The following is a 24,510-nucleotide window of genomic DNA, read 5'->3' as shown; positions in this document are numbered from 1 at the left end:
CCCATAGTTTCTTCACTAGTTTGCAATGACCTTCTCTATGTACTCAGGCCTGGTAAGGGGCAGTCTGCTCCTGAATTCACTGCCCATACTTACCTGTCTAAGATTTGCATATGTTTCCAGAAAATAATCTCTAATGTAAACATTGAAAAATAACTAAAAGCAGTGAGGCAATAATCAAGAAAACAAATAGAAAATATTAACCATGATGATAATGATCTACAAATAAAACAACACCGAATCCTTTTGTTGCTGACTGCACCAGTCGCTAGGCAAAGTGCTATGGACAGTTTCATTTGCCCTCACAAAATTTCTGTGCTACAAGTACTATTTGTGTGTTAAATGCAGAAATTGGAATATTCAGAGTAGATGGACTAATGTGATACATGCTGTACCAGGACTAGGATAAAAACACAAGTCCCTACAATATAAGAGTAAATTATTATAGCTCTGCAAGTCATGATAACATCTAATATTTGCAAAAATAACACTTCAAAACACCCAGATTAAATTTTGGATATCTTTTAAATCATATCATATGTTAAAGTTAATAAAGAAATATTGGCACTTATGTTCAATACAGCTACAAAATTAATGGAAAATTACACTCAAGATAAGAAATGCAAATTACACTTTGCAGAGTGATGTGTAGCTGAATGCAAATGACCCTCACTTTGCAAAGTGCCAACTCAAGAGCTCAGCATCAACAAAACTCAGATGCTCATCCTTGACTAGAAATGATCTTACCATCAGTTTGAGATAAAACAGTAAGATATAACATTACCCTTTAAGGTAAGTTGTTTTCTTCTTCAAAAGTGAAACGCCAAATTTAGCTAAAAAGTTTGCAGAATAAGTGTGCACAATCACTACATTATTCACACTGTGGATGATGGAGACAGGCAAATGCGACATACACTTGGATTCATTACTGTAGTACAATGTTTAAAAAGAGTGGTTTTTATTAACTTAGAAACTATGTAAATTACCATTGGGCTGCAACTAAGTAATAGAACAAAATATCATTCAAGCTAAAAAAAAAAACCTGAAACTTTGTGACTTGTGCCTACTCAACCATACATATGTATATATGATTACATATAATATTCATTTATATTTTCAGTACACTTCAGTTACATTTCTTGCCAGAAAGCTTGATACTTGGGTAAGAGTTCTTAATGTGTATATAAGAGGCTTATACATTAATCCTGACTACAGGCATATCAGTTTTCCTACTCTTTAAAAAATCTTTTTCCTTCTTTCTTTCTTCCATGTTTTGTCAAGTGACAGAGGAGAGAGAAAGAGATGAAGTGAGAGAAAAAGACAGAGAGAGAGAGAGAGAGAGAGAGTATCTTCCCATCGCAAGTTCCCCCTCACTAAGCGTATGCAATCACCACGGTTGGGCCAGGTCAAAGCCAGGAGCCGAAACCCATCCTGGTCACCCAGATTGTTTGCAGGGTACACCCAAGTACTTGGGCCATCATCTGTTGTCCTGATAGGTACATTAGCAGGAAGCTGTACCTAAAGTTGAGCATCTAGGACTCCAATTAACACTCTGGTAGAGGCAACTTCCTGCACCACATGACCCAACCTGCTACTCCTTAGTATCCATGCGATAAGAGCTATTTTTAATATGATAGAAAATATGTCTTTAGTTTAAAAATACCTTGATTTTAGAATTCACTGTCTAACTTTTTAATTTCCTCATCCACTGGTTTTAGCTACTATATGGCAAGAAATAGTCTTGAAATTAATTTTACTTACTTTAAGGATCTCATATTTCAAACATCAAAATTGCCCATTTAATGTTCATCTATTCTGTGGTAAACTAAATGCTAATTACTTACTGCCACCTATCCCATTCTTACAGCTCTGTAAGATCTAACAGATCTCTGTGATAGACAGTTGTTATGCACTACATACACACATATATATATAGTTGTTGATCTAGAATGAAAATTTAACTGGCAGTCCCATTTTATTCTGAAATTGGAACCCCCTTACCCATATTTAGCTCTTAACCTATTATTGCTTCTGTTTTAGCATACATTTACATTTCTTCATGAAATTTTAACAGAAAATCACTGAGAAAGACAAAATATTCAAAATGTTAATCTGAATGTAGATGGCAAAATTTTTTAAAGTAAATGATTATTCAGCTTGTGGGAGGTCATTTTCTCAGATCATTAATATTGACTATGATAACATATCACCTACATGCTAGGAATAAAAATATTATATGGTTCTGGCAAAGAGATAAACATGCAACTGATGGATATGGATCATGAATTTTAGTATCAAGACCATTATTACTGTAAAAATCACCTAAACTGTTTTAGTACATGTTTTTACATACAGATATAATGACATTTTTTGCAATGTTTAAAATTATCAACAAAATAGAGCAGAAGCACAAATTGGATCAGGAATGTTGTACTAATTTTACTTGGCTACAAATGCTCTAGAGAAAACAAAATGCTCAAGTGAAAACAAAAACAAAATAAATAAATATGTTCACTAGCTAAGATAAAATCCAGCATGACAACAGCAGTATATTTAGGAAACCCCAATCTCATGTTACATACAGAGAATGTTAAAACATGCTTGAAAATCAAACTGTAGACCTGTGAGTGACACAACTTAGAAACCTGCCCCAAGGAGAAGAATCTGATAACCAGAAGTACAAAGACCACGAGCAAAAGAAGAGACAAAGACACAATGAATATTACTGAAGACTCCCCTGCAAAGGAGCAAAACCCTTTGCCAACTTCAGAGTTAAATGAGAAAGACTGAGAAAATGGGGGATACAGACTTCAAAACTCTTGTTATAAAGCTTCTTATCAACAATGAGAAGCATGTAAAGCAGGCATTAAAGGAATTTAAGGAATACGTCACACTGGAAATGAATCAAATGAAAGTTGATATATCAGAAATGAAGAATACAGTGGAACAAACTAAAAGTACAACGCAGAGTCTCCAAAATAGAATGAAGGAGGCAGAAGAAAGAATCTCAAAGTTAGAAGATATTTCCTGTCACCAAGTGGAAACAAACAAAACACTGGAAGCAGAGCTCAATCAGGCCAAAAAAAGTATTCAAGAATTGAAAGACACTACTAAAAGGCCAAATATAAAAGTTATGGGAGTCCCAGAAGGTGCAGAAAAAGAAGCTGTGTTTACAAATGTATTTCATGAAATAATAAGAGAAAATTTCCCTAATATGGAGAAAGAATTGGGAAACAATTTCCAGGAGGAGCACAGAACTACCAACAGGTTGACCAAAAGTGATCTTCACATGACACATGGTAACAAAGCTCTCTTTAATCAAACATAAGGAAAAGATCCTTAAATGTGCATGTGAAAAAATGAAGTGACTTATAAAGGAATGCCAATTGAGTCCCAGATGACTCCTCACAGGAAACTCTACAGGCCAGAAGAGAATGGAGTGACATATTCCAGATTCTAAAAGCAAAAAATTGTTGGCCCAGGATAATGTACCCAGCAAAGATTTCCTTTGTCCTTAAAAAGGAAATAAAATTCTTCCACAGTAAAGTTAAAAGAATTTGCCTACCCTACAAATGATACTTAAAGATGTTCTCTTGACAGAGTAAATTAATTAATGTCAACCAAAACCAAAGGCAAATGTGAAGAACATCCCAGTAAAATAACAACAGAAGACTAAATCAATGAACAATTTTTTGCTAAAATGACAGGAACCAAATTACCACCCATTCATATTAACCCTGAATGTAAACGGCTTAAACTCATCAATCAAATGTCATAGAATAGTAAACTGGATTAAAATGACCAAACCCATCTATTTGTTGCCTACAAGAGACATATCTCACCAACAAAGATCAGCGGAAATCATAACTCACATATTTTGGCCTTTTTTAAAAATTTCATCTCTTCAACATTCTTTCTCATTAAATTAGTCACTGACTCATAGATCATACAGTAGCATCATTTTCTTCAAGAAGGTTATTGATTTTCATTTCTTCAGTGACACATTAGTCATGCCATAACATTATTTAACTTCATTATGCTGTTAATTTCTTTTTCTTCCTGTTATTAATCTTGTTTTCTGGCTTTTCATTTAAGGGGATGTATGGAACTGTGTATCGGAGACTATCATATCTAGTATATGTTATTTAACTTCATGGCATTGTAAATTTCTATTTTCTTTCCTGTTGTTGATTTTGTATTGTGACTTTTATTTAAAGGGATGTATAGTAACTGTGTGATAGAGACTATCACATGAAGATATGAGGATACAATGTAGCGTGCATCTCTACTTTCAGACAAAGATGGACTGGCATTGAAACTGTTTACTATATCTTGACAATAGGATGCTGGACTCTCAGCCATTGTCTATGCCCGCAATGATGGACATATGACTGTGTATGAAGAAGTATGCTATACTAATAACATAGGGGAACTCAGTGAGGGAGAAGGGAATTGTGGAGGGAGTAAGGTAAATCCCAGAGCCTATGGAACTGTATCATAAATTATAATAATGATAAGAAGAAGAAGTAAAATTTTTAAAAAGTAATGTCACACATAATCTTTAAGATAAAATTATTTTTCTTTGCTTCCATCGTTATATCACTACACAGACTATACAACGTCTTAATAAATAACATCCTGGTAGAATATGGAATACCACTTACTTGCAATCGCTATTTTCCAAATGAGCCTGTGAATAATATCATTAGATCCAAAAAATCCTAAAAGTCTACATTGCTTGCATATTTTATAGGATTTATTGCCTCTCTAATGGCACTTTTTGAAAATGTTAATTTAAAAATACAGGCATTATATTTATATCATGCTATCATACCTTAATAACTCAAAATTAGTCTTCCATTCACACTACATTCATTTAAAACTTGTTACTGACCACTTATTGGCAAAATACAATTTTTTTTTCTGATTTCTGCATCTGGAGTGTTTGACCAAGTAGACTATTCCTTAATGCTTCAAACAGCCACCCTCTCATTTTTCTAAGTTGTTAGAACTTATTTTTGTGAGAATATACCATTTCTGTTATTTTAGGATCAATATGTATTGCTTTTCCAATTGTAGTATATGTGCTGCCGAAGCGAGCACATGCTTTTCAACAAAGATACCAAAGATGCTTCCATGGCAGGAAAGTTCAGAGCATTTTTATCACAGACATATAGGATCAGATTTAAATTTCATCAGAAGCACTACTATTTGTGGGGAAAAGTATGTTTGTTTCAATACTCACTCTTTCCATGACAGAGATTTTAATTTGATGCTACGTATCTCTGTTATTTATCCTCCCACCCTGTTTCAATGATGTTTTGAAAAAATAAACAAAATATCTCATAATACATTTATACTTTCTCTTAAAAAGAATGGTTTGTGGCATAAAAGTTATTAAAACATATTCACTTTCTTTCACACCGAAGAAAAATGATTAGATTTTCTGTTTCACACTTTGTGGGGTTATAGTAAGTGTTTTTGCCAAGTCATAACTTTTCCATCTGTCATTAAAAGAGAAATAATATTAAACAAGAAAAGTAGGAAATGCAATGTGAGATTTCTTGGCTTGTAAGAAATATACAAAATGTCATTTTAAGACTCTCTTGCTGATTGGATAACAGTCATATTAAAAAATAAATCATTTTTAAAACAACAGAACAATCTCAAGAACAGCTTTAGACAAAGAACAGAAAAGTTCTGAAATCTGAGTATCCATGTCTGCGAACAAAATTTTAGGAAAAACAAAACATGAATTGCAAGCTGTGGCACATATTATTTGCAAAACAGGAACAAGCAAAACCAGAAACACAGAGTTTGGTCATGGAATGAACCTACTGGCTAAGGATGGAATGCACACTAATGGCTTCTCCACTTATCATACACAAAGACAAGGAAATAAAGAAAAATAGAGCAATATATGGTTTGGTCACACTTACCTTGTTCAAGTCACAGAAAAAAAGAATCTGGGACTACTCAGTTCCTCCAAATTACTAAATCATGAGACAAAGAGAACAAAACATATATAAATATATAAAAACTTACAGTCAGTGTCTTGAATTTTATCCGTTGTTTATGTCAAATGGAGTGGAACACACCAGTGGTTAACATCCTATAGCTGTGCATCTCATCACTTCATCCACTTCTGTCATCTTGGGAATACATTCATGAAAAGGAGAATTCACCTGGATAAAAAATATACAGAAGTCAATTACAGCATCACAAATGCACCATTTTAAGTCCTTTACAGTATTTTTCCTTATACAGGCTGGCATTTGTAAAGCAATATTATACAACATGTTGACAACAGGAAACCTTGTCTTAGATGACATGTTTGTAGAACTATCTCTACTAGATATTTTCCTTTCATTTAATAAAGGGATTACATGTGAATTTAAAAAAAATCTTTCTAGTTTAAATTTTTTATATGTTCTCCTCAGGAATATGCGTTTAATTCTTTCTAGTGATCTGTAATAGCATCCCCTAACAATTTTGTTATGCTTTGTTTATTGCTAAAACTATTAAGGGTTTCAATGGATAATATCCCAAATATAAAATCAACAGTTACAAGGAAGTGTGTCTTATGCAATTCAATGTACAATACAGCATCCCTTCACCATGGTGGCCAGGAGTGACAAGTCCCAGCATCTACTCTGCAGAGTGCAGTAAGGGAAGAGAGGAGAGGAGAAGTCATATTTAGCCTCCCAAATGTCTTAGTACCCAGGGATGGAGAATGGCCACCCAATGTCATCCTGGGTCCCCAGTATGGAGCATGACTGAAGGTTCTGCTCCAGTGGTTTCGATAACTCTGAAATGCTGTTGATCTTGCTGATACAAAGATGAGGAATATCTATTTACCAAGCATACAGAGAAAATTATGTTAAACATGTTATAAGGCCTGTCTATAATGGAAGGACAAATGAGAGCATAGTGTAGGGAGAGAGGACAAAAAAGAAATTTACAAAAGCTTCCTTGATTAAGCTTCCTTAAGGACATACACCGGGTATTTTTGGATGGCACCATGCGGCTGTTAGGACATAATTAGATGTTGTCTAAAATAGTTTCTTCGTGATCTAAAGGTGATGTAACCTCTAAATACCAGCTGATTAAAAAGCAGCGAAAGATTAACATGTGATGAAAAGATCCAACATCATTTTGTCTTATTATGGATATTCTATAGTTGTCATTCCAAAATATGCATTGTTCAGATCACGGAAAAAAAACGAAACTACCTACACCCACAGTCTTTTGTCCAACACAAAAAGATCGAGAGCTCACTACCCACCCTAGTAGATCCTTGCACAAATGACCAATTTTCAGAAAATATTGATCTTTTTTAAAAAATATATTTATTTTATTAGAAAGTCAAATTTACAGAAAGAAGGGGAAACAGAGAGAAAGATCTTCCATCCTCTGGTTCAATCCCCAAGTGGCTGCCATAGCGAGAGCCGATGTGAAGCTAGCAGCCAGGAGTTTCTCCAGGTCTCCCATGAGAGTGCAGGATCCCAAAGCTTTGGGTTGTCCCCTACTGCTGCAGCAGGGAGCTGGATGGGAACTGGAAGCAGCTGGGATATGAACCGGCACTCATAAGGGATCTTGGCACATGCAAGACGAGGACTTTAGCCACTAGGCTACTGTGCCAGCCGCAAAAATACCCATCTTACTAGTCAATTCATTTTAGCTATAATTTTTTACTGGGCCACTCTTCCTTGGACTGTAGAAGTGAAGAATGTGGAAGACCTCATTTTTACTCATGGCCACCACTGACAGGGAAGAAAAGATTTCCTCTCGCCACCAATGTGCTATCAAGTCTTGCTAAGTGCTGCCATTAGGTTTATCACAGTTTCCACTGGTCCTGATTATCTTCTTAACTCTAACATGGAGTATTGATTCATACAAATTATTCAGCTTGTATTGATGTTTTCCTAGAATCAGAAACAATGAGGTGCGTTACATATTCTTGTGTCCTATAAAAAGTGGACAGTTAATGATAAAATTTAGACCATTTTAGCATAAATAAAACTTTTTTTCTGTGTAGAAATTGAGATTCCATTTTAACAGCTCCAATCAAGTTGCCAGCCTGCTCCATGACAGCATCTGACTTTAAGTTTGTAGTTTTACACAACTGCTAGGGTAAAGCACATAACTAACTTAACACAGAGGTTTATGTTCTAATACTCAAAGGATTCTAGAATACAGTGCTGCCAATAGTCATTATTTTATTAAATTGAATCATCTAAATGTGTATAAAACTCTAGAAAACAAACATTAGCAGTTCTTAATGGCTACGATCCCACATATCAAACTGAGAATATTTTTGACAGCCATATTTCCTTAACAGCAAAATGTCTGGTAATTTTCACAAACTTTCATTCAAGCACATAGTGCATAATGTATAAATCAAATGATTTTTGTTATTACTGAAAATTTTATTAGCTTAACTATGTATTGTTTATAGATCAGGGTATCTCAAATTTTAGCATGCAATAAAACCACCTAGAAGATTTGCTAAAATATAAATACTGGGATCCTGCCCTGAAGTTTCTGCTTTAACATATCTTGAATGTGACCAGAAGAGATTTCAGGATTCCAAATACAAAGGTAATATCATTAGCCCAGATTTCACACAGTGATAATCAGTGAAAATCACCAAGTAATTCTGAAGTGATATTTCATTTTGAAATTCAAAGATCATTTAAAATACTGGCATTATAAACACAAATAATACTTTGCATGAAATGTGCTTTTAGATATATGCATTAGAGCACAATAACAGATAAAGCTTCTTTGAGGACTTCTCTCAATGTCTATATTTGTAAAAGGAGTCCTCAGCTAACATACAGTATGAGCTTGCATAGCACAAGCATTTTTACTGTATGTTTAGCAAAAAGACTTGGAAAAATACTAACATCACAATAGCTTGTAAAAAGAACACACAAGGGCTTTTATAATCAATTTATTGACCATAAAACAGAATTATAAATATTATAAAAGCCCCAGAGGGTACTTTTTTTAAAATTGCATGTGTTTAAAAAGAAACCTTTAAAATAATTTGTGCACATATGCATATATACTTACTAGATTTAGTATTGATCATCTTCAAAACTATGTATTTCATTCAAATTCTTGCACTATGTTATAATAATTTATGCCTTAAATATTATCTTTGAAGAAAAATATTACAAGTGCACTTAAAAAACAGATGAATTATCACATTGATAAACCACACTTAAATATTCTATGAAATAAAAAATATTTTAAATTTAAATACAGGAAATTTAACATCTAAATTTATTTCCAACAAATTTTCTTATTAAGGATAAGATCAGTATCTAACAATTTTACCTGTCCCTTATAACCTTATAAAAATAACAAATGTTAATAGTCTCTATCAACATAACTACCTTTAAGAAATTCCATCAAAATATTTTATTTCATATATTTTAATTTTATCATTTACACGTATTTTAAATCTCACATGAAACAAATTCAGCCCACTATTTTAATTCATTTTAGCTCCTCAAACTAAATGCCACACACTGGGGATCTAATAGGAAACAGAGATTTATTTTTTGTAGTTCTGCTAGCTTGGAACTCCACATCAGGAGGCTGGCAGACTTGATGTCTGGTGAGGATCTCACTGTGTCCTCATATGGTGGAGACACTGAAGCAGCTCTCTGTGACCTCTGTAATAACAGAACTAATTTATTTACTTATGATGGCTTTAACCAAACAAGTTAATGCTCAGGTCCTCTATATCAACTAATGCTATTATCAGGTTTTCAATACATTAATTTGTAAGGAGCACACATTTATTTCACAGGACCCCAAATGAGAATAAAAGCTATTCATTAACATTTTTGCACAAAAGCAGCCAGTGGAAACATTAAGCTTAAAAAAAATAATAAGTAGAGGAGATTTCAAACATTAACTGATTGTAAATTGTTAGCCCAGGGGATCTGGAATTGATTCAACAAAGTCAAGTAACTTATGTACACAACAAGTTTTAAGAAAAGAGCATTTGGCTTTGTCTGGTTAATCTTGATTTAGGAGCAGGATAAAACTACAGGCAAGTTTGCAATTCTTTATCCAATCCTAGACAGTTGCTGTGCAAACTGTGGCCAGCAATTGCAGATTGCATAGAAAATTGTTTTGTTGCCATTCATTGTCACTATTTCTTTGTATACCCCATAACTCATTCATATGATATTCAAACCATAGAAAATCAGCATATTCCCATAAACTAGCATCAGTAATGAATGAATAAATTGTATTGGCACTCAGAATCGATAAGATTATTTTGTTGATATTACACAATATAAATACTTATTACATAAATAAGGTGAAGAGATGTTGAAATAACTTATTAATCCAGTTTAACGAAGACACTGTGGTAAACATACAATACTGATCTGAATAAAAAGCATTCATCACATAACAAATATTTACTGAGCACTATGGTCTTGGATTGTCAAATCCCATGAGATATAAAGTACCGATGTAATAGTTCCTTCAAGTTTTTATACTGAAAAAAATTATCTTTCCCCTGGAGTTCTCTGAGGGTCACTTGATTATCAGTTGTTTGAACTGCCATATCTCACACCCTGCCAGGTGTGGCACAAATGATGAAATTGCCTTAAGATGTTGTATTCAAATAAAAATGTCTTCCCCTTTTGCCCAACACAACTTCCAGTTTTTAGTAGTAGTGTATACGATTTGCTTAAAACTGGTACTGCTACCCACTCAAATGAGGCAAACAATGCCTTAATTATCTCACTTCAAACGATGTGAAAAATCCAAATGCATGAGAATACAGTTTTTACAGTGAACTCAATGTGTGGCAGAGGTGACAAATTAGCATCCTGCTATCACCTCCTTGACAGCATCTGAATCTTCATTTAACACAACGCTATCATTTTAGGAGTATGGGGCAGAAAACAGTGTATTTTTATAAAAGAATGGGAGGCAGGCATCCACGACAGAAGGAATACATAGGTATTTTAACAATAAAAATGGAAAAGGAAGTGACATGCCGGGTCTCTTTTACACCCTAGGTGTTACTTCTCTGGGATTTTTTTTTTTCACTCAAATAGCCTGATATCACTGTTTTTCATGCCACACAAACCACCTCTAAGGTATTGATTCTATTTCCTTACATTTTCATTACCTTATCTTCAATTTAGCTTTCAAATCAGTCATTTCTTTGCAGAAATCCACAAATTCCTGACCTCTCTTCTTAATGTTCAATTTCTCTTTGCTCATCTTTCACTTCATAATCATGCTAGAATATTACTCCTACAGTTTTCCTATCTCATCCATCCTTAATATCTCCTTTTGAATAACTTTCATGAAATACTTTCGCAATAATGCAGCATTCAATACTGATCTCTGTTCAACATCCCTCACCAGTCAGCATTAATTTGCCTATTTCTTATGGAATGAATATTTACAAAGTTGTCAACATTTAGCACTCTTTCATCTTATTTTTCAGCCAATATAAATTAATTCTGTCAAGGAAGTCATAACTTTCACATAAAAGAATCCAATGGCTAATCTATATTTATCTCTTGAATCGTTCTAAATTACAACCAGCATTTTGATGCAGCTGATCAGTCTTCCAGAAAAACTCTCACTTTGTTCAATATGATATGAATTTTTTCCTCTATTTTCATTCCTGCCTTCTATTATGCTCTTTTGCAGAATCTTTATTTTCTTTTCAAACTCTAATGGCATGGTACAAAGGATCTTTCCTTGGATGTCTTCTTTTTATTATTTATACTAAACCCAAAATGATCTTCGACTGCTATCTCATTTACATGCGATATTTGTACATATTGCTCACAGTTGAATTTCTCAAGAATGAAATGTTTAGAGAAATTCCTTTCTCTAAACATTTGTTTATTGATTTTGAAAGAGTAATAGAAAAAAAAAAAGACACAGAAATATCCTCCATTGGATAGGGGGCCTACAGAGTCATCATTGGGGCAGGGTCCAGACAGAAGCCAAGAATTTCATCTCAGTCTACTGCATGAGTGGCATAGGCACAAGTACTTGGAGCATATCCTCAGAGCTTTCGCAGGAAGCCGGATCAGACACAGGGCAGCTGGAACTTGAAATGACATCAATATGCTATGCCAGTGCTGCATGTACCTTTACCTACTATGATATGATTCTGGCCACAGCACTGTTTTTCCCTTGAACTTAAGACTAAAATCCATCTCCCCCTTTAATTTGCTTTGTTGGATACCTAACAGAAACATCAAAATTAACATGTTCACAGTAAAATTCCACATTTATTTCTCTCTAGCTCTTCTGCCCCTTCCTCCCATAAAGGAATGATAATTACACTCATCTAGATGTCATTATAAAGAAACAAAAGCTTGAACTTTGTGGAGAAAAATGGACAGACAACTGCATTTATTACCATTTAACAGCTTCAGTATTAACTGATATAATTAACAGTACTATAAGTGATACACAAAAGCACCACGTAAATTTACTGTATCTATTCAATACCATGGACAAATGCATACACCCACAGGATGATTATTACAAGTTAACAGGTAATTCCACCAGTTCTAAAACTTTGTACTCCATTCATTTTTGTTCTGTTTCTTTAGTCAGATCTCTCAAAGATGAGAGATACCCTTCCCAACACTTGACTGAACAGTAGAGATTTTCATATAATACGAAAACAAACAATATATGGTTTACAAATTTTGTACCACACCAAACTTATTTAATTCTTCTACTAGCATTTTTGATTTCTTTGTATTTCTCTTATTATGTGACTGGGCTGTGTATCTGATCTGTGGATATATTCATCTGGTATAAATGAAACATCTGATACAATAAAAAACCCCACCCACCTAAGCTTTGGAAAAACATGTTTTATTTCCTGAGGATTTTTTTCCTTACTGCATCAATACCTCATATAATTAGAATCATGCAGTATTTGTTCTTCTGTGACTGACTTATTCTACTTTGCATAATGACTTTCAGTTCATCTAGGTTTTCACAAATTGCAGAGTTTCCATTTGTGAAGGCAAATTCACAAAGCTACGATATGAAAACATGCATACCCAAATGTTCATCAGTGGATAAACGGATAAAGAAAAATTGTATGTGTGTACACATAATAGAATATCATTCAGGCTTACATATGCAAATCTGTTACTGTATTCTGAATATACTCTATTTGTGACATGTCAGCGGCTGTACCTTTGCATCAGCACTATCACTTCTCATCTGGATGAGTCAGTGGCTTTCCAACCAGTTCACTGTTCTACTCTCATTCCTGTGGCATCCTTCCGTTCTCACATTTCTGCTTATCAATCATTACTCCTAAGAAATCCCTAATGCCAAAGTCTGTTTTGTTACTACTCAGTTCTCAAATATATCACTCCAATTTTGAGCTTATTTTGTTATCTAAATGTATTTAAATGGGAATGAAAAGGAGGGAAGGAAGGAGGGAGAGAGGCTAAAGGTTAAAGAGTTAGCATTTGGAAAAACGATTAAAAAAAAACTGCTGTGGAGAAAACTGTAAATATCAACATCCTGAATTTAAAACAGAAAGGCAGAGGGAAAGGCAGAGTGTGGGAGGAGAGAGAGTGGATATTTGGCTTATCAACGAAGAAACTGTTGAGAGGCAGGGAGGCAGGTACCAGCACACTGGATTTTCAGGCTAATCCTCCATATGCAGTGCCATCATCCCATATGGGGACCAGTTAATGTCCCAGCTGCTCCGCTTTCAATCTGGCTCCCTGTTGATGGGCTGGAAAAGCAACAGAGGTTGGATCAAGCACTTAGACCCATGAAACTATGTGAGAGACCCAAAAGAAGCTGACAGCTTCAGACTAACCCAGCCCCAGTGTTGTGGCAATTTGAGAATTGAACCAGTGGCTGAAAGTTCTATCTCTCCTCTCCACAAAAACAAAACTAACTTTCAAATAAAAATAAAAATAAATCTTTAGGGGGGAAAAAAAAGGAAAGAAAAAGAAAAGTAACTGCATGGAAAACTCACATATCAGGTTGCCTTTATTGAAGTCCATGATCTGATCCTGATCAGGCTTCCAGGTAAAGTGTACCCAGAGAGGAAGATGAAGGTTCAAGCATCCACACTGAAAATCTGCATTGAGTGCCAGCTCCTGACCGTGGCTTAGCCTGGCCACAGACGTGAGTCAGGAAATCCCTCTCTCCACCAACCTCCATGAATGGGGGGAAATGTCTTTCCTTTTTCAAAATATTATGAAATTATTTTCAATATCATATCAGTTTGAGAATTTATGCTACCTGCAGCAGGTATTTAGTATAGCACTAAACTGTACTGCAAGTGCCTGTATTCTTTTTTGTCTTTTTTTTTTTTTTCAAGATTCAGTTTAGGTGCCTGTATTCTTACTGGAATGCCTAGGATGGAGACTTGCCTGATTCCAATCCACATGGCTGCTAACAACATTTGGGATGCCTGCAGATGATGGTAAAGTACTTGGTGCCTGGACCACCCATGTGAGAGATGTGAATGGACATAACTTTCTTACAAGGCAAGAGCATAACTGTCAAACAATGCTTAATATACTATAGCAGAACCATTTAACAGTCAACAGTATCTAAATATCTACCATCTTTCTCTTTGTAAAATAGTCCTATTGATAACATGAGGATAATACAGTATTTTCTGTGTGCAACTCAAGATTATTAAAACACAAACAAGTACCTATTTGTAATCAATTAGAAGACAAAAATACAAACCTGCAAAATTTGTATTTATATAACTGCCTGCATTGATTCCTTAAAATAATTTTCACAATAGGATTATTACTTTAAAACATAAAGATATGATTTTGAGTCATATAAATGGAAATAACTTTTTGAAAAATCAAAAAATAAATACACAGAAGACATATACCTGTCTGTATGGGGATGGCTTATGTCATTAAGCATAACGGTTTCCAGTTACAATCATTTTCATTTTGTTACAAGACATAGCATTTCATTCTTTTTCATGGCTGAGCAGTATTATATTGTGTGCGTACACACACATATATACAGTTCCTTCATCTAAATACTATGTACTTTCTGATATGTGGTAGTTAATACTGAACACAAAAATGAAATTGGTCTTTCATAATTTTTATTATTATTTATCACCATTAGTGTTCGTGTGGCAAGTGGTCTACTTTTTACTTATTGAACATTATGGCTAGTGGTGCATTAAGCTCAAGATTATAAAGTAAACTGAATTATATTATTGCAAAATTTAAAGGAAAAAAGAAAGGAAGGGAGGATTGAAGGACAGAGAGGGAAGGAGAGAGATATGGTTTTCTTAGAATTATATCTATGAAATCTGATTTCATTAAAAAAGTTTAAATACATATTTTATTTTTTTTATTTTTTTAATCTATTTTATTGTATTGTTGACAATCTTTACATGGTTAATTACAGTTAAAAAAAGAAAAAGAAAAAAAAAGGTTCAGGGGGATAGGGAAGTGGGTAATACCATTATGTCCATATTGTTTCCATCATGTATCTGAGGTAAAGGGGGATATTGAGGGAGAAGCCCCACCCGGTTTCCCGCCCACCCCGAGTCCCGGATGTGGGGCATGCTCTGAGATATGTGCTCGAGTGGTGTTAATAGTTCTCCAGTTATGAATCGCTGCCAGTTTCGCTCGATGAGGTCGTCCACTGATTGATATGGTCCATTATAAAGTCTCCGTTTGCCCCATATTTCGCTGCCAACATATAGCTGAGATGAATGATTGATCTGCTCTGTCTTCTGTCTTTTCTTGATTAGAGTTCTGAGTCCAGCAGTTCGATTGGGGAGATCTCCAAAGAAACTTTGAGGTATTCCCAGACTAGTTTCTTGTATGTTCTAGCAAGCACTGGGCCCGGCACAGTCCATCACCCCGATCAGCTGGTGGTTTCAATTGCTGGGTTGTTTCTGTTTTCAGTCCCGAGTTGCACTGGAACCAATGGGTGTTACAGTCCAGTTTGGTTCGGCTCTTACATCAACCAGTGGGAGCTGTAGCCTAGTTGGGACGACCCACAATAACCCCCACCAGGCCCGCCCCCTACCCTGGTTTGCCAGTATGCGTAGCAGAAGACCAGTCTGTCCCGCATCCCATTTGGCTCTTGTACTTGTCAATGGGTCACTATTTCCGTGGGAGGGCATGAAAACTAGGATGGGAGCTGGGATGGCTAGATAGAGAGGCACTCAACAACACCCGTGAGGGCTGGATGGTTGAGTTGGTTAGATAGAACTAAGCTTAAATACATATTTTATTTGCACAAGGCATGTCTAATATTTACTTTTCACTTGTCTAAAACAAAGGAGCAAAATAAGCATATCTACTTTATTTGTGTTAGTAACCATTCTATCTCAGATCCTTCAGAAGCAGAAAGCCCTGATTCAGACTGCAAAAATGTTTTCCTAATTTAGAAAGGATTTCAAATAAGTCTTACTACAGTCATATAGGTTACTATAGCTTTCTCTAAGCGCTACTTGCCCCTGCTCTGCCAGGTATAGGCTAATTTTGGTCTCCTGATGATTATCATTTCTCCCAATGCGGCTTTAGCAGCACCTGGGTGCCCTTTTGCCCACTGCCAAAGTTCAATGGGACTCCACTCTCCTTCAGAAGACTTCTGTTACAGGTGCTTGGAAGCCATAAAGGATTCTTGCATTTAGTGCTACACACGAACTGTCATCCTTCTTGTACCTGACAGGCAACTGACTGCATAAAATGTCATGCTTATCAACTTGCATTAACTACCAACTATAATCAAAGCTGATTATAATTAATTACATAATTATGAACGTTTCAAGATTATCAAGACTAATTTGACCGAAATTATTTTATAAACTATGTTGTTAATGACACCTGGTTAAAAGATAATACCTGTGAATAATTTTACATCACATCTAAGCAATGCCAATAATCTATGTGGCAAACATATAGATGCAGAGTATGCAGCCAACTGATAAAACATTAACATCACAAGTGTTGTGCTGATTTTTAAACACACATTTTGAATTTCTGTTGACTTTGGCATTCAGTTAGCTTTGTGGTTGCTTGCATTGAGATTAACATTTTGGTTAAGTTAAAAACAAGCCTTTTGTAAGAAAAAGCAGTCATCCAACTCCCTCTTTCCTTTTTACCTCTTTCCATGTTAGTTCTTCCTTCATCAATAATGACTGAGACCTTTCCACATGTCAGGTTTCACGCACAGTATACCTGAATGGTACAGAAGGTCTTTTCAAGATTAAAATCTGGCATACGACAGTATACTGGAATAATAAATACATACACGAACACAAAGACATGTGGTGTTACAAAAATTGTAGTGTTCAAGGTACTATAATCACTCTATAAATATTTCAACTTTTCTGTATGTTTCACAAGTCTAATGATAAAATTTCAGCTAAAAATTCTATAGAAGAAAGAGAAAATGCAAAATAGATAATTCTTTAAAAAGCAATAATTGCTCTCATGAGAATCATACAAAGTAATATGAGGGGAGACCTCATCTTAGCAACCTAGGACCCAGTCTTGTATCTCCAGATGGAAATTATAATGCGCATTAATGTGATCATCCTAACAGTCACATGGGAGTCACATGGTTTCCCAGTTTCTGGTTCCATTGTTTTTATTCAAGTAAGCTGGGTCCAGGACAGCTAGTAGACAACAATTTCTTGCACACCTGACTATATTAAAGCAGTTTGCATTGTTTGGTTACACAGTCGGAATAGGTGTTTTCTCAGTATACACAGAAAGTTTTTCCTTGTTCACTTTTACAAACATGTCAGGAGTCCTTTTTGTTCATATTTGAATAGTGTGATATTGTTTCTTTCACAACTAGAACTGCCACATTCACTTTTCTATTAGGACAGAAACAAACTTTAAGATGCAGCCAAGGAGACTCGCAAGATGGCCGACATAGGAGGAAGACTGTGAGAGAGCTCACAGACAGAGAGGGCTAGAACGCGACAAAAGCGTAAGTGGAGCAGCATAGAACTACAGGGAGAAGAACGTGAAGTTCCCTGGACAGTGTGGAGCCAAAAAAATCCACACAACTCGGAAGAGCAACCAGGGAAAAACAAAACAAAGCAAAGGACAGGGAAGACGACTTTCCGCTCCTGACCTGCTGAGTCACTTCTGAGTGCAGACGCTGAAAGCCGCCGACGCACCCAAAGACCGACCCGCAGACGCTGTGGCCGTGAGGACCGGCGGTGATTGGGACCCGCTGGCATCTGCTCACCCTGGTCACCAGGACTCGCCAGGACCTGCCCCGCTGCGGACACCAGGACCCTGAATCACCGGGACCCGCCGGCATCTGCCCACCCTGGTCGCCAAGCTCCGGGACCTGCACCAGCCGCAGCCTCCAGGCTCCATCGCGACCCGCGCGGAGACCAGCAACGGACGCAGCAGTCGGGAGACGCACCGGCGGCCAGGATTCCCACCAGAGGAAGAGGCAGACTGCAAGAACCTGAGGTTTGAGTGAGTTGGGTGGGGACAGTGCTGGGTTGGAGGCTTCGGGAGTTGGCCCCCCAGGGGCACGGACAGAGCCTGAACACAGGGCGAGTGCCTTGAAACTGCCAAAACTGTGTCTGGGAGAAAGGCAAAAGGCACACTGGATACTCCCCTGTGCCTTTGCGGTCTGGCACTCAGCTGGGCGGTGCTATCCCACAGGAACCCAAGCACGCCTCTGGGCTGGGCAGTTCCCTGCTAGCGCCGGGGCGGTCGGTCCCCTGCAAGTGCGGGGGTGGGCGGGCCTGCGCAGGAGGCGTTTCCAGAGAGCACCTGGAACACCCCACGCCCTATAGTCCCTTGCTCCGAGCCCTGTGATCCAGTGCACAGGGGGCGCGCACAGAGAGCGCCTTCACTCCCCCACGCCCTGTGGTAGCATACCTGTAGGGGACGAGCTGAGAGTGCGCTTTGAATCCTCTGGGCCCTGGAAGTGGCGCCCTGAGGTCCAGTGTTCTGGAGACGCACCAAAAGTGCCTTGAAAATTCCCACACCCTGCTACTCCACGCCTGCAGACTCCGATCTCTACAGGATAGTGCTTGGAGACCCCTCAGCACACTGGTGCCTAGGTCTCTCAAAAAAGAAACACTAACACAATGGGAAGAAATACCAGAAAAGGTAATGATCCAGATGAGAGTGCCAACACCCTACCAATAAAGGATCGAAAGCCAATGTCTATTTCGGAGATGCGAGATGAAGACATAGAAGATCTACCAGACAAGGAATTCAAAAAAATAATGTTAAAATATGTCAGAGACAATGAGAAGAATTGGGAGGACTTCAAGGAATTCAAGAACCACATAGCCTCAGAAATACAACAAATGAAAAGTAAAATCCTTGACTTAGAGCACAAAATTGAGAGCCTAACCAACAGAACAAATACAGCAGAAGAGAGGATCTCTGAAACGGAAGACACACAAAACGAACACACCCAGTTCATTAAACAGCTGGAGACAAGTCTGAACAAAGCCAATAAGACCATACAAGAAATGAAAGACAACCTCAGAAAATCAAATATTAGGATTATTGGCCTTCCTGAAGGAGCGGAAAAAGAATCAGGAATGCAAATGGTGCTCGACGAAATTATACAGGAAAACTTTCAAAACACTTGGAACATGAATCCAGCTCAAATCCAGGACGGTCAGAGGACTCCCAGCAGATATGACCCAAAGCGATCTTCACCCAGACATATGGTGCTCAAGTTCCACTCCAACGAAGACAAAGAAAGAATCCTGAGACAAGTACGAAGCAGAGAAAAGATCACATACCGGGGAAAACCAATCAGGATCACGGCTGACTTTTCTGAAGAGACCTTACAAGCAAGAAGAGAATGGACAAAGATCTTCCAAATCCTGAATCAGAACAACTGTCAACCAAGAATATTGTACCCAGCAAAGATCTCATTCGTATTTGAGAACGAAATCAAATACTTCCACAGCAAAGAGAAATTAGAAGAATATGCCAGCACAAAACCAGCTCTACAAAATCTCCTTAGAAATGCACTAATTCCAGAAAAAAAGGAGGTGAATCATAAGCAAAGATGGCAAACAGGAAGGTCTCCCCACTAAAGTCCACACAAGGAAGGGCAATAACACAGATATCAACACCCACAAAAACAAGTATGGCAGGGCAAAATCACAACCTCTCAATTTTAACTCTCAACACAAATGGCCTGAACTCACCAATCAAAAGGCATAGATTAACAGAATGGATTACCAAACAGCACCCAACTATCTGTTGCCTACAAGAGACACATCTAACCAGAAGAGATTCGAAGAAGCTGAAAGTGAAAGGTTGGAAACAGATATTTCATGCCAATGGACGAGAAAAAAAGGCTGGGGTAGCTGTCTTAATTTCAGATGATGTGGACTTCAATCTGACACACATCAAAAAGGACAGGGAAGGACATTATATATTGGTGAAGGGACTGATCCATCAGGAAGTAATTACCATTGTGAACATATATGCACCAAATTCAAACGCACCTAGCTACGTGAAGCAATTACTCACGGACTTAAGGGGAGACATAGATATGCACACAATAATAGTGGGTGATCTTAACACCCCACTAACAACTATAGACAGATCAACAAAACAAAAACTCAACAAAGAAACAACAGAACTCATACAAACAATAGAACAACTGGACTTGGTTGACATTTATAGAATTTTTTACCCTAAGGCCACAGATTATACATTTTTTTCAGCAGTGCATGACACCTTCTCCAGGATCGACCACATGATAGGACACAAAGCAAACCTAAATAACTTCAAAAAGATAGGAATCATACCATGTACCCTCTCAGACCACCACGGAATGAGGCTGGAAATCAGCAATTCAAAATGCCCCAGGAAATACAGAAACTCTTGGAGGCTGAACAATATGCTACTAAACAAACAATGGATCAGAGAAGAAATTAAAGATGAGATCAAAAAATTTATGGAAACCAATGAAAACTCTGACACAACATTCCAAAATTTGTGGGACACTGCCAAAGCAGTGCTACGGGGTAAACTCATCGCAATTGGAGCTCATGTCAAGGCCCAAGAGAGGCGCCAAATACAGGAACTAAACACACACCTCCAGGAACTGGAAAAACAACAGCAGAAGAGCCCCACACACAATAGGAAACAAGAAATCATCAAAACAAGGGAGGAAATCAACCAGATAGAAATAAAAAAAACCATACACAAAATCAATGAATCAAAAAGCTGGTTTTTTGAGAAGATAAACAAGATAGACACTCCACTGGCCCGACTGACAAAGAAAAAACAAGAGAAGGCAAGAATTACCAGCATCAAAGATGAAAAAGGCAACATAACAACAGACACCGCATCCATTAAGGCCATAATTAGAAATTACTACAAAGCACTGTACTCCAACAAATCAGAAGATCACCAAGAAATGGAAAAGTTCTTAGACTTCTACCACTTGCCAAAACTTAGCCCAGAGGCAACAAACGACCTGAACAAACCCATAACTGAAGTAGAGATTGAATCAGTGATTAAAGACCTCCCAACAAGGAAAAGCCCAGGCCCAGACGGCTTCACTCCAGAATTCTACAAAACATTCCGAACAGAGCTGACCCCAATCCTCTACAAACTCTTCAAAACAATAGAAAAAGAGGCAACCCTTCCAAACTCATTCTATGAAGCCAACATTACCTTAATCCCAAAACCAGACAGAGAACTAACAGAGAAGGAAAACTACAGACCTATCTCTTTGATGAACATTGATGCTAAGATTCTCAACAAAATCCTAGCCAACAGAATTCAAAAACACATCAGACAGATCATTCATCCAGATCAAGTAGGATTCATCCCTGGAATGCAGGGATGGTTCAACATTCGAAAATCTATAAATGTGATACACCACATCCAAAAACTGAAAAACAAGAATCACATGATAGTATCAATAGATGCAGAAAAAGCTTTCGACAAAATCCAACATCACTTCCTACTAAAAACCCTAACCAAGGTAGGCATAGATGGAAAAATCCACAACATAATTAAAGCCATATATGAAAAACCCAACGCCAGCATCATACTGAATGGAGAAAAGCTGGAACCCTTCCCACTGAGATCTGGAACAAGACAGGGATGTCCACTTTCTCCACTACTATTCAACATAGTCCTAGAGGTACTCGCTGAGGCCATAAGACAAGAAAAAGAAATCAGAGGAATCCAAATGGGAAACGAAGAAGTCAAGCTCTCACTATACGCAGATGATATGATTCTTTATGTAGAAGAGCCAAGAGACTCAATACAGAGACTGCTAGAACTTGTATGAGAGTTTGGTAGAGTGGCAGGGTACAAAATTAATGAACAAAAATCAACAGCCATAGTGTATGCGAACAGCCCCAAGATGGAAAAAGACTTAACCAGCAAGATACCATTCAAAATAACAGAGAAAAGTATGAAATATCTGGGAATAAATCTAACCAAAAATGTAGAAGACTTATTTGAAGAAAACTACAAACTGCTTAAAAAAGAAATTGAACAAGACCTCAAAAGATGGAGTAACATCCCATGCTCCTGGATAGGTAAAATCAATATCATTAAAATGTCTATACTGCCAAAAGCAATATATACATTCAACGCAATCCCAATCAAATTGCCCAAAACATTCTTCATGGAACTGGAAACAATGATCCAAAGGTTCATCTGGAAGCACAAAAAACCACGGATAGCTAGAACTATCCTGAAGAACAGGAAGTTAGCAGGGGGAATCACAGTTCCGGACCTCTGGACATACTATAGGGCAGTGGTTATCAAAACAGCGTGGTACTGGCACAAAGATAGAGAGGAAGACCAATGGAGCAGAATAGAAATGCCAGAAGGAAACCCACACAGATACAGCCAAATAATCTTTGACAAAAAGACAAACGACAACCCAGGCAAATGGGAAGGTCTGTTCAATAAATGCTGTTGGGACAACTGGTTGATAGCCTGCAGAAACAAAAAAATAGATCCACATCTCTCACCATACACTAAGATCAGATCTAAATGGATAACAGATCTAAACCTACATCCAGAAACCTTCAAACTTTTGGAAGAAAATGTTGGAAACACACTGGAACACTTAGGGGTAGGCCCTCACTTCCTAAAAAAGACTCCAGATGCAATAGAAATCAAGACCAAAATAAACAATTGGGACCTCATCAAACTAAGAAGCTTCTGTACAGCTAGAGAAACAATCAACAAAGTAAAAAGGCAACCCACAGAATGGGAGAAGATCTTCGCACACGACATAGGTGATAGAGGGCTGATCTCCAGAATATACAAAGAGCTACAAAACAACCAAAATGTCAAAACAAACAAGCCACTCAAGAAATGGGCACGGGAAATGGGCAAACACTTCACAAAGGAACAAACCCAAATGGCAAATAAACATATGAAAAAATGCTCAAGTTCCCTGGCAATAAGGGAAATCCAAATTAAAACATCAATGAGGTACCACCTAACGCCAGTAAGACTGGCCCACATGAATAAAAGCACCAACGACACTTGTTGGCGAGGTTGCGGGGAAAAGGGAACCCTACTCCACTGCTGGTGGGGCTGCAGGCTGGTACAGCCTCTATGGAAATCAGTATGGAGAATATTCAAACAACTCAAATTCAACATACCGTATGATCCAGCAATAGCACTCCTAGGAATATATCCAGAACACTTGTTCTATGAGAAACCAACATGCACTCCTATGTTCATAGCAGCACAATCAGTAATTGCAAAAACATGGAAACAACCAAAATGCCCATCAACAGAGGATTGGATAAGAAAGCTATGGTTCATCTACTCCATGGAATACTACTCAGCTATTAAAAAAAACAAAATGCAGTTCTTTGTGGCCAAATGGGCCAAACTGGAAACCATAATGCTAAGGGAAATGAGCCAATCCCAAAAGGTTAAATACCACATGTTTGCCTTAATTTAAGATGATATGATGTTAAGTATAACATGTTATGTTTTGAATGTTATATGTTGTGTATAAACTAAAATTGAAGTATTGGTGAGGTGGTCACAGAAGGTGGCTGGGAACCCGCATTTACTTTTAACATATTGGTTACTCATTACTATGTCAATTAATTCCATAATGATGTAAATTTTTGCTGATGGTATGTTGGAGCTTTCAATTGACTGGGATGATGCTCTGCTGGCTCTGTCTTCAGACCAGAGAGGGTATACCTAAGAAGCCGTTGAACTTGACGGGACAATAAGATGCTGGACTCTATGTCTGGTATACGCTTGCAATGGGGAAATCTCAACTGAACTTGAGCTGTGGTTATGCAACAAGGTGGAGGAATCCACCATGGTGGGAGGGTTTGGGGAGGGGTGGGGAGAACCCAAGTATCTATGTAATTGTGTCACATAATACAATGTAATTACTGAAGTTAAACAATAAATAATTAAAAAAAAAAAAAAAAAAAAAAAAAAAAAAAAAAGATGCAGCCAAGAACTCATTGTTGGCACTCACAGATGAAGCTGTAGGACCAAT

General features: G+C 37.2%; 1 long non-coding RNA gene across 1 annotated transcript in view; it reads right to left on the bottom strand.

Annotated features, from left to right (window-relative positions):
* Nucleotides 1-24,510, bottom strand: part of LOC131482626 (uncharacterized) — a 324,972-nt gene that overhangs the window by 188,668 nt on the left and 111,794 nt on the right. The window contains exon 2 of the long non-coding RNA XR_009247172.1: nucleotides 6,043-6,182. This is a non-coding gene — a long non-coding RNA (uncharacterized LOC131482626). The remainder of the gene's footprint in view (nucleotides 1-6,042; nucleotides 6,183-24,510) is intronic.

This window comes from Ochotona princeps, chromosome 19, assembly GCF_030435755.1.
Source record: "Ochotona princeps isolate mOchPri1 chromosome 19, mOchPri1.hap1, whole genome shotgun sequence".
NCBI lineage: Eukaryota > Metazoa > Chordata > Mammalia > Lagomorpha > Ochotonidae > Ochotona > Ochotona princeps.
The sequence above is the reverse complement of the archived record's forward strand: the minus strand, read 5'-3'. Positions and strand labels throughout refer to the sequence as shown.